Genomic DNA, 9,504 nt, shown 5'->3' on the forward strand with positions numbered 1-9,504 from the left:
CAGTTTGCAGTCGCTGCCCGAGAGTTCGAAAGTTTTTTTGTTTTTTTTGCTTTTTTGACTTGGAGTCTCGCTCCTGTTGCCCAGGCTGGAGCGCAGTGGCACGCTCCCGGCCACCGCAGCCTCGCCCCGCTGGGCTCCGGCGATCCCGCCGCCTCAGCCTTCCAAGGAGCTGGAACGACAGAGGCACGCCACCACGCCCGGCTAGTTTTTGGGATTTATCGTAGAAACGCGGTCTCACCAAGTTGCCCAGCCTGGCCTCGACCCCCGGGGCTCAGGCAATCCTCTTACCTCGGCCTCCCAAAGTGCTGGGATGACAGGCTGAGCCACCGCGCCCGGCCAGCATCTTTGAACCATCATGTGTTTTTTAGTGTTCATTTTCTTCGTGACCCCATGCGGGGCTCCATTTTTGAAGTTCGCAATCACGCCTTATTCATGACATCGCTTTTTGGCGGCACATACGTTTGTGAGTTGCTATTTTCAGTTACAAAGTGCACGAAGAGCACGACTCAAACACACATTTCGGACAAGCAGCTTGAGGACTCACTAAGAATTGCCGCCACATCTAGGCAACCCCTTCGGGTCCCCTCCCACTGTGGGAGCTTTCTGTCCTCTTAATAAATCCGGCTTTCCAAAAAAAGAAAAAAAAAGAATTGCCACCACATCCATCAAACCAGACATTGATAGTTTTACAAAAACAAGGGCAAATTTCCCACTGGTGGTTTTATATTGTTCCCACTTTTCTAAACTTCATAATGAAAAATACTTTTAAAAAAGAAGTCTTCTTATGCACACACGCTAACTAGATTCTATAACTTATGTGTGGCCCAAGACAATTCCTCTTTACGCGACGTGGCCCAGGGACGCCAAAAGGTTGGACACCCCTGCCGGAGCATGTCTTTCCGTGCTGGTTGTCACACATCACTTTATTCTGCACTTGATCCGTGGTAATGACCCTGTCCTGGCCCTCCTGCTGTCTCTCTCAGCCTGTGCCTTGGACCAGAGCCTGCAGCTGCTCCAGATTTGGGATTCAGTCACTCTGTGGAACCAAAAAAGCAGTGCTGTTGTTCACTTGGAAAGGAGTGAGTTGGACAGGGAGATGGGTTTGCCTCAATTTCTGTTTCGGGCCAGGCTCGGTGACTCAGCCTGTCATCCCAGCACTTTGGGAGGCTGAGGCGAGTGGATTGCCTGAGTCTGGAATTTCCAGACCTGCCCGGGCAACTTGGCGAGACCTCGTCTTTACAAGAAATAAACAAAGAAATAAAACTAGCTGGATGTGGTGGTGCTCGCCTGTGGTTCCAGCTACTTGGAAGGCTGAGGCAGAAGGATCACCAGAGCCCAACAGGTTTAGGCTGCGGTGGCCGGGAGCATGCCACTGCACTCCAGTCTGGGCGACGGAGTGAGACTCCAGCTCAAAAAAATAAAAAATAACAATAAATTAATTAATTTAAAAAAATAAAATAAAATCTGTTTCGGCAGGCCCTAATGCCGGAATGCACATTACATGCCAGCTTCTTCTGTGTTCATTTTTGCCCACCAAGATATCCGAACACTTTTTTTTTATCATTTGTATTTTTATGTGTTGTTTCTTCCCTTCATCTTGACCTTAGTTATCACGTCTCTGATCTTTAGATTTTATGTGTATAACATCTCCTTATTTTGTCCCCTCTGGTGCTGATACAACCTTGGAAAGACACAGTTGGGAAAAAATTCCTTCGGCATGGGGAATTTCCGGGGAGCTCAGTACACTGTTTCTCTCTCTCCAACCTGTCCACTGTCATCCTCCACATTCTCCACACCTCCCATCTCCACACCTCCCACACAGCTGCAACCCTCCCACAAATGAGAAAAACCTTTGCTCTGTAGACAAATACTTATTATACAATGGTCGTTTAATCAGTAATGTTAGAAGACACAGCGTGGAACTAGGCGAATGCGTATTTCCCAGACACATTTTTCATGCATGCATCAGCCATCTTTTAGGAATGGTTTAGCTACTGACCTATTGATAACAGGCAGGGCTCAGTGGCTCAGCCTGTCATCCCACCACTTTGGGAGGCCGAGGGTGAGTGGATTGCCTGAGCCCTTGGGTTCAAGACCAGCCTGGGCAACTTGGCGAGACCTTGTCTCTACAAAAAAAAAAAAAAAAAATTAGCCGGGCACGGTAGCGTGCACCTGTAGTTTCAGCTACTTAGAAGGCTGAGGTAGGGCTGTAATCCCAGCATTTTGGGAGGCTGAGGCGAGTGGATTGCCTGAGCCCATGGGTTCGAGACCAGCCCGGGCAACTTGGCGACACCTTGTCTCTACAATAAAATAGAAAATAGCTGGGCATGGTAGCACACGCCTGTAGTTCCGGCTACTTGGAAGGTTGAGGTAGAAGGATCGCCTGAGCCTAGCAGGTTGATGCTGGGGTTGCTGTGCGTGTGCATGCCACTGCACTCCAGCCTGGGCGAAGAAGTGAGACTCCAACTCAAAAAAAAAAAACACAAAAAAAGAAGGATCGCTGGAGTCCAACAGGTTGACGCTGGAGTGGCTGTGAGTATGCCACTGCACTCCAGCCTGGACAACAGAGTGAGACTCCAACTCAAAAAAAAAAAAAAATTAAAAAAAAGAACAAAACTTTAAAAGTATTAAGCAAAATCATGGAGGTATTTTTAATAGCTTGTAGTAGGGAAGGTCATCTTAAGCATGTCAGGAAAATCTGGAGTTATAAAATCAAAGGGATTAAGTTTACATAATAAAATTTCATAACTTCTCTAAGGGAAAAAACTATAAATAAGGTTAAAAATCTAAAAATAATGTGGTCAAAAACTTGCAGCACAAGATAAAGAAATAATGTTCTCAATATACATAGCTCTTAAACATCAAGATTCCATAAATTCAAAACTATGTAGCTATTAAAAACAATACAAATCTATACTTATGATCATGTACAAATATTCTCAATATTAGGTGAAAGTAGCAAGTTACCAAGAAGTCCATGGAAGATCTCTCACTTATATACATATTTGTATATATCCATACCTAAATATGCACAGAGTTGTCTGAAAGTAGGTCTTCATAATGGTCATTTTGGGGTAAGGATTATTTTTCCTTATTTATTTTTAGTGTTTTTAAATAAATGTGCGTGTACTGTTTTTTTAAACACAAGAAATGTATTTTCCAAAACTTTTTGGAAATATTAGTGTCTCTACAAATCTAAAATCTATTTATTTGGCAAAGAAGTTAATCAGAAAGCAAAACATCTAGTGAAGAAACACCAATGTGAAAGATACTTAAAGATAACTTTAAGGATGGAATCCACACCAGGATTTGCAATCATTACTGGAGAATGCCCCTGAGATATCTTCCAGCACTGTCAATTTATGACCTAAAGTGGGGGCGGGGAAAGCAGGCTAGAGATGTTCTAAAATAATTTGGGGAAAGAATGGGGGGCAATTTTGAATATGATGTTAAAATGCATAAAGAGAAAATAATAGAAACTTCTATTAAATTCCATGATCAAATTAATAGTCTTTGTCATACTGGTGATGGATGTCTACACTGGCATGGGTGGGAGCCACAAATGTGAAAATATGTGAACTATCCTGTTTGATACACAGTTCTTTTTTTATTTTTTATTTTTTTTTTGAGTTGGAGTCTCACTCTGTCACCCAGACTGGAGTGCAGTGGCCGCTCCCGGCCACCGCAGCCTCGACCTGTCGGGCTCCGGCGATCCTTCCGCCTCGGCCTTCCGAGTAGCCGGAACTACAGGTGCGTACTACCACGCCTGGCTAATTTTGGATGTAGTGTAGAGATGAGATCTCGCCTGTCCAGGCGGGTCTCGAACCCACGGGCTCAGGCGATCCACTTGCCTCAGTCTCCCAAAGTGCTGGGATTACAGGCTGAGCCACCGAGCCCGGCACACAGTTCTTAAATATCATTATGGTTTCTCATAACGCACGTAGACATATGAATCTCAATCCTGGCTGCATGACTAGAATCAGCTGGGAACTTTTTCAAAAATCCTGATGCCTAGGTCCCGACAAGGCAAATCTAGAGAGACACAGGAGAGATTAGTGGCTACCTAGGGTTGGGAGAGGAAACAGGGGCTGACTGTGATGAGGCACTGATATATTTTTTTGGGTGATGGAAACATTCTGAAGTTTGTGTGATGTGGTGAGGGTTGTTCAATTCTGTAAAGTCACTAAAACAAAACAAAACATCGAATCATTCTTAAAATGAGTGAAATTTGTGGCATAAAAATTATACTTCCATAAAGCTGTTCCGAAAAATAAGATAATTGGGTTACTTCTGGAGATACTTGGGATTAGACTGGTCCGGGGTGGGAGTGTCAGGTATGGGTTTTTTTTTTTAGTTGAAGTCTCACTCTGTCACCCAGACTGGAGTGCAGTGGCCACTCCCGGCCACCGCAGCCTCGACCTGCTGGGCTCCAGCGATCCTTCCGCCTCAGCCTTCCGAGTAGCCGGAACGACAGGTGTGTGCTACCACACCCAGCTAATTTTTGATTTATTGTAGAGACAGGTCTCGCCATGTTGCCCAGGCTGGTCTCGAATCCCTGGGCTCAGGCAACCCACTCGCCTCAGCCTCCCAAAGCGCTGTTATTACAGGCTGAGCCCCCAAGCCTGGCCAGGTATGGTTTTTAAAAACTCTTCAGGTCACCAGGTCTGAAAACCACCAATTCGGTTGTCTGAAACCCTTTTACATAATGACCTACATGTGACCAAGGCCAGCTCATTTGATGGTGATTATTATTATTCTTCTTCTTAGAGACGAAGTCTCATTCTGTCAGCCAGGCTAGAGCACGGGGGCACAAGCACAGTTCACTGCAGCCTCGAACCCCTGGGCTCAAGCGATCCTTCTGCCTCAGCCTCCCTAGTAGCTGGGACTACAGGTGCGTGCTACCAAGTCTGGCTCATCTTTTATTTATGTTCCACTTTAAACAAAGCTGTATTACACAAAGGTTGTCACATAATTGGATATTTCTCTACTTTGTACAGTTATTCTTACTTTCCACGGAAAGGCTGCTTCTGGACTTTTCATCGGGCGGCGGCCAGCACTGAAATCCTGATGTGACCGAACAGTAAGAAAAACGTCTCAGTGATTTAAGTTGAAAGCAGTACATGGGTACATGGCTCTGGCACCCAGTATCGGGGAAGTATAAATGTCTTTTTGTAAAAATACAACATAAAGTGTCTGTAGGCATGGACAATGACAGCAGCGACCCGTTCTATGCTGTCAACTGAAGCCAGTAACGAACGGTCAGGGTGATCTTCATCAGCCAGCCTTTGCTTCAGGCATTTCTCCCACTGACATCTCCGGAGTTACTTGGGAGGACACCGCCTTGGGCGTCCTGTCACGGTGCATCAGCGATGGCAAGGCTCTACTCTAGGGGTCAGAACATGCCACCACCCCTCCCACCTCCCGTCCCAGCCATTGCACCCAGGTGAGGGTCCTTCTCTTCTTTAGGAATTTCTGTGACCACAACTCCTGCCGTAGTTCGCAGAGAGGCCATTTCCGCGGCATCCGATAAAGCTGTTCTCACCATCTTTGTGGGGTCAGTGATTCCTTTTTCCACCGTATTCACAAAATCTCCAATCATAGCATCATAACCCATTTCTGAGGAACTCTGCATAATTTTCTCAACTATCAAAGAGCCTTCAGCACCTGCATTCCTGGCAAGGTCGTTGCAGGAATTTTGAGTTTTCTTTTTAATAATATCTTTTTTTTTTTTTTTTGAGTTGGAGTCTCACTCTGTCGCCCAGACTGGAGTGCAGGGGCCGCTCCCGGCCACCGCAGCCTCGACCCGCTGGCATCCGGCGATCCTTCTGCCTCCGCCTTCCGAGTAGCTGGAACTACAGGCGCGCGCTACCACGCCCCGCTGATTTTTTTTGTTTGTTTATTGTAGATATGAGATCTCACCAATTGCCCAGGCGGGTCTCGAACCCCCGGGCTCAGGCAATCCACTCACCTCGGCCTCCCAAAGCACCTGAGCCACCGAGCCCAGCTAATAATTTCTATATCAACTTTCTTGATCTTCGGTAGCTGGAGCAAATGAGTCCGAGGCTGGACGGCGCCGAAGCAGGGCGCAGTCCCACCCAGAACGATCCTTCTTCCACAGACGCTCGTGTAACATCAAGGGCACCTGTAACTCCATCTTTCTTCTCATTTACTGCAGCATCACTTGTCCCAGCCACCTTCAGCACAGCTACTCGATCTGAGAGCTTTGCCAGACATTCATGCAGCCTTTCCTTCTTACATTCACTAGTTGTGACATCTAGCTGCTCAATGATTTCTCAAATACGTTTCTCAACTTGAGCCTTGTCACCTTTTCAAGACCACAGCATCATCTTTGGCCGCAATGACCTTTCCAACTTTTCCTGAGTCACGAGGCCAAACATCGTCAAGATTTAGGGTCATCCCCTCTTCTCCAAACTCTGCACCACCAGTAACAATAGCCATATCTTTAAGCGGGTTCTTTCTATTATCACCAAAACCTGGAGCTTTGACTGCTGCTACCTGAAGAACAACCTTCAGCCTATTCAAAACAAGTGTCCCGAGAGCTTCTCCATCAACTTCTACAGTAATCATGACCAAGGGCTTACGGTGAGCATTGGCGATTTCGAGAGCAGGTACAATGGACCGGACACTGGAAATGTTCTTTTCACTCGATAGAACATAGGAATGGAATTCACATTTCTGATCTTTTGATGTATTAATAAAGCAAGGAGGAGCCGGGCTCGGTGGCTCAGCCTATAATCCTGCGCTTTGGGAGGCTGAGGTGAGTGGATTGCCTGAGCCCGCGGGTTCGAGACCCGCCCGGGCAACTTGGCGAGACCTCGTCTCTACAATAAATCAAAAACTTAGCCAGGTTTGGTAGCGTGCACCTAGTTTTGGCTCTTTGAAAGGCTGAGGCGGAAGGATTGCCGGAGCCTAGGAGGTCGAGGCTGTGGTGGCCAGGAGCAGCCACTGCACTCCAGTCTGGGCAACAGAGTGAGACTCCAACTCAAAAAATAAGGAGAAATCTAGCCTCAATCAAACTTCATGCCTTCAATAATTTCTAATTTATCATTTAGTGTCTTCCCATCCTCTACTGTGCTGACCCCCTTTCTTCCAACCTTTCTCATTGCCTCAGGAATAACGAAGCCAATTTTTTGTCTCCATTTGCGGAAACTGTAGCAACCTGAGCAATTCTTCTGGGGGTTGTCACAGGTTAGGACTGCTTCTTAAGTTCGGCAATGACAGCAGCAACAGCTAACATTACACCGCTCCTGATTTCTACTGGATTAGCACCTTTGCTGATCTTCTCAAAGCCTTCCTTGGCAACAGAGCGTGCCAGCACGGTAGCAGCGGGGATACCATCCCCTGCCTCTTCACTTGTGTTGTTGGCAACATCCTGAACAAGTTTGGCTCCAGTGTTTGTATATTTATCCTTTAAGTCAATTGACTTTGCAACAGTCACACCATCTTTTGTTACTCGGTGACTTCTCCAACTCTGTCCAATAATCACTGTTCTCCCTTCTGGCCCTGTTGTAACTGCTACAGCACTGAGACTCGGGCAATCTGCACCAAATTTTACACCTTTGGCTTGAGCCCAAGTGAGGTGGGGAGACAGGGTCTGGGACACCGGTCTCATGTGGCAAAGGACGGCGGGTAATCGGAGCTTTTCTGCAGGCATGGGTCGAGAGCAGTGGGTCGAGTGAGCGAGCGGTGCGAGTGCAGAGTCATCTTCCATTTTTGGGTAGAGACAGGGTCTTAGTATATTCCCAGGATGATCTCAAATTCCTGGCCTCCAATGATCCTCCTGCCTCAGCCTCCCAAAGTTCTGAGATTACAGGTGCGAGCCACCATGCCTGGCTTAAAGTTTTTTGTTTTTTAACCTCAGTCTTCCAAGTAGCCGGAACTACAGGTGCGCACTGCCACACCCAGCTAGTTTTTTATTTATTGTAGAGACGAGGTCTTGCCAAGTTGCCCGGGTTGACCTCGAACCTGCAGCCTCAGGCAATCCACTCGCCTTGGTCTCCCAAAGTACCAGCACAGCCTCGTATTTTGTTTTTATTTTTATTTTTTTGAGTTGGAGTTTCACTCTGTCATCCAGTCTGGAGTGCAGTGGCACGCTCATGGCAACTGTAATCTCCACCTGCTGGGTTCAGGTGATCCTTCTGCTTCAGCCTTCCAAGTAGCTGGAACTATAGGTGTGTGCCACCACTTCCGGGTTATTTATTTATTTATTTATTTATTTATTTATTTATTTACTATGAGACGAGGTCTCACCAACTTGCCCAGGCTGGTCTGGAACCCATGGCCTCAGGCAATCCCCTCACCTTAGCATCCTAAAGTGCTAAGATTATAGGTTAGAGCCACCATGCCCAGTCCCTTGTTTTTGTTTTTTAAGTCAGTCTCACTCTGTCACCCAGGCTGGAGCGCAGTGGCACACTCAAGACCACCGCAGCCTTGACCTGCTGGGCTCGGGCAATCCTTCTGCTTCAGCCTTCCAAGTAGCTGGAACTATAGGTGTGTGCCACCATGCCTGGCTAATTTTTTTAAAATTCACTATAGAGACAAGGTCTTGCCAATTTGCCCAGGCTGGTCTCGAACCCTTGATCTCAGGCAATCCTCTCACCTCGGCCTCCCAAAGTGCTGGGATTACGAGATTGAGCCACTGTGCCCAGTCAAATACTTTTTAAAATTTTATTTTATAGAGACAGGGTCTTCAGATTTAAGATGTGGCCAGGCTGCTCTTGAACTCCTGGCCTCGAGTGATCCTCCTGCCTTGGCCTCCCAAAGCATTGGGATTATAGGCACGAGCACCGCACCTTCTCAAGGTCCTTTGCGATGAGACTATACAGAGCTCTGGAACACTTTCAGTTTCCTCCGTGTATATCCAACTGTACAAATGGAATGCTAACCATATTCACTGTGAACTCTGTCTTGCTAGGGTGATTATAGACATAGAGTTCCACCTTTCAGAATTATAGCTTGAAAGCTAAAAGGATACTCTGAATCTATATTTGAGAGGGAGATGAGATGGGAATTTGTGCAGATAAACCCGATGAGGAAGGGGAAGGGATTCGAGGTTATACCCATGAGAAAACAATAATGATATTAAGCCAGAAGAGCTCAGGATGAGGGATGGGGAGGTAGAGGTAACGGCTAATCCTCAAATATCGATGTAGCTGGACTAGTTTTCCATATCCTCAAAAGAACTGGGATTGAAGAGGCTGCAGGAAGACCGATTTCAGGTCTTTGTAAGGAAGACTGTTACAATAATCTTGTTCTAGATGTTATGTCATACTCTGGAGACATAAATGCAGTGACTATATTCTAGCGGTTGGCAAACTTCAGCATGCAACACGATCGCCTGCAGGACTAGTTAAAATGCGGTTGTTGGCCGGGCTCGGTGGCTCAGCCTGTAACCCCAGTACTTTGGGAGGCCAAGATGAGTGAATTGCCTGAGCCCGCGGGTTCGAGATCCGCCTGGGCAACTTGATGAGACCTCATCTCTAC

At 46.7% G+C, this 9,504-nt stretch overlaps 1 pseudogene; it reads right to left on the bottom strand.

Moving 5' to 3' along the window:
* Window positions 1-6,019: 6,019 nt before the first annotated feature.
* LOC103262576 lies at window positions 6,020-7,675 on the bottom strand (annotated as a pseudogene).
* Window positions 7,676-9,504: the final 1,829 nt, after the last annotated feature.

Source organism: Carlito syrichta, unplaced genomic scaffold (genome assembly GCF_000164805.1).
Source record: "Carlito syrichta isolate Samal-C Ts95f unplaced genomic scaffold, Tarsius_syrichta-2.0.1 Scaffold304555, whole genome shotgun sequence".
In the NCBI taxonomy this organism is placed as follows: Eukaryota; Metazoa; Chordata; class Mammalia; order Primates; family Tarsiidae; genus Carlito; species Carlito syrichta.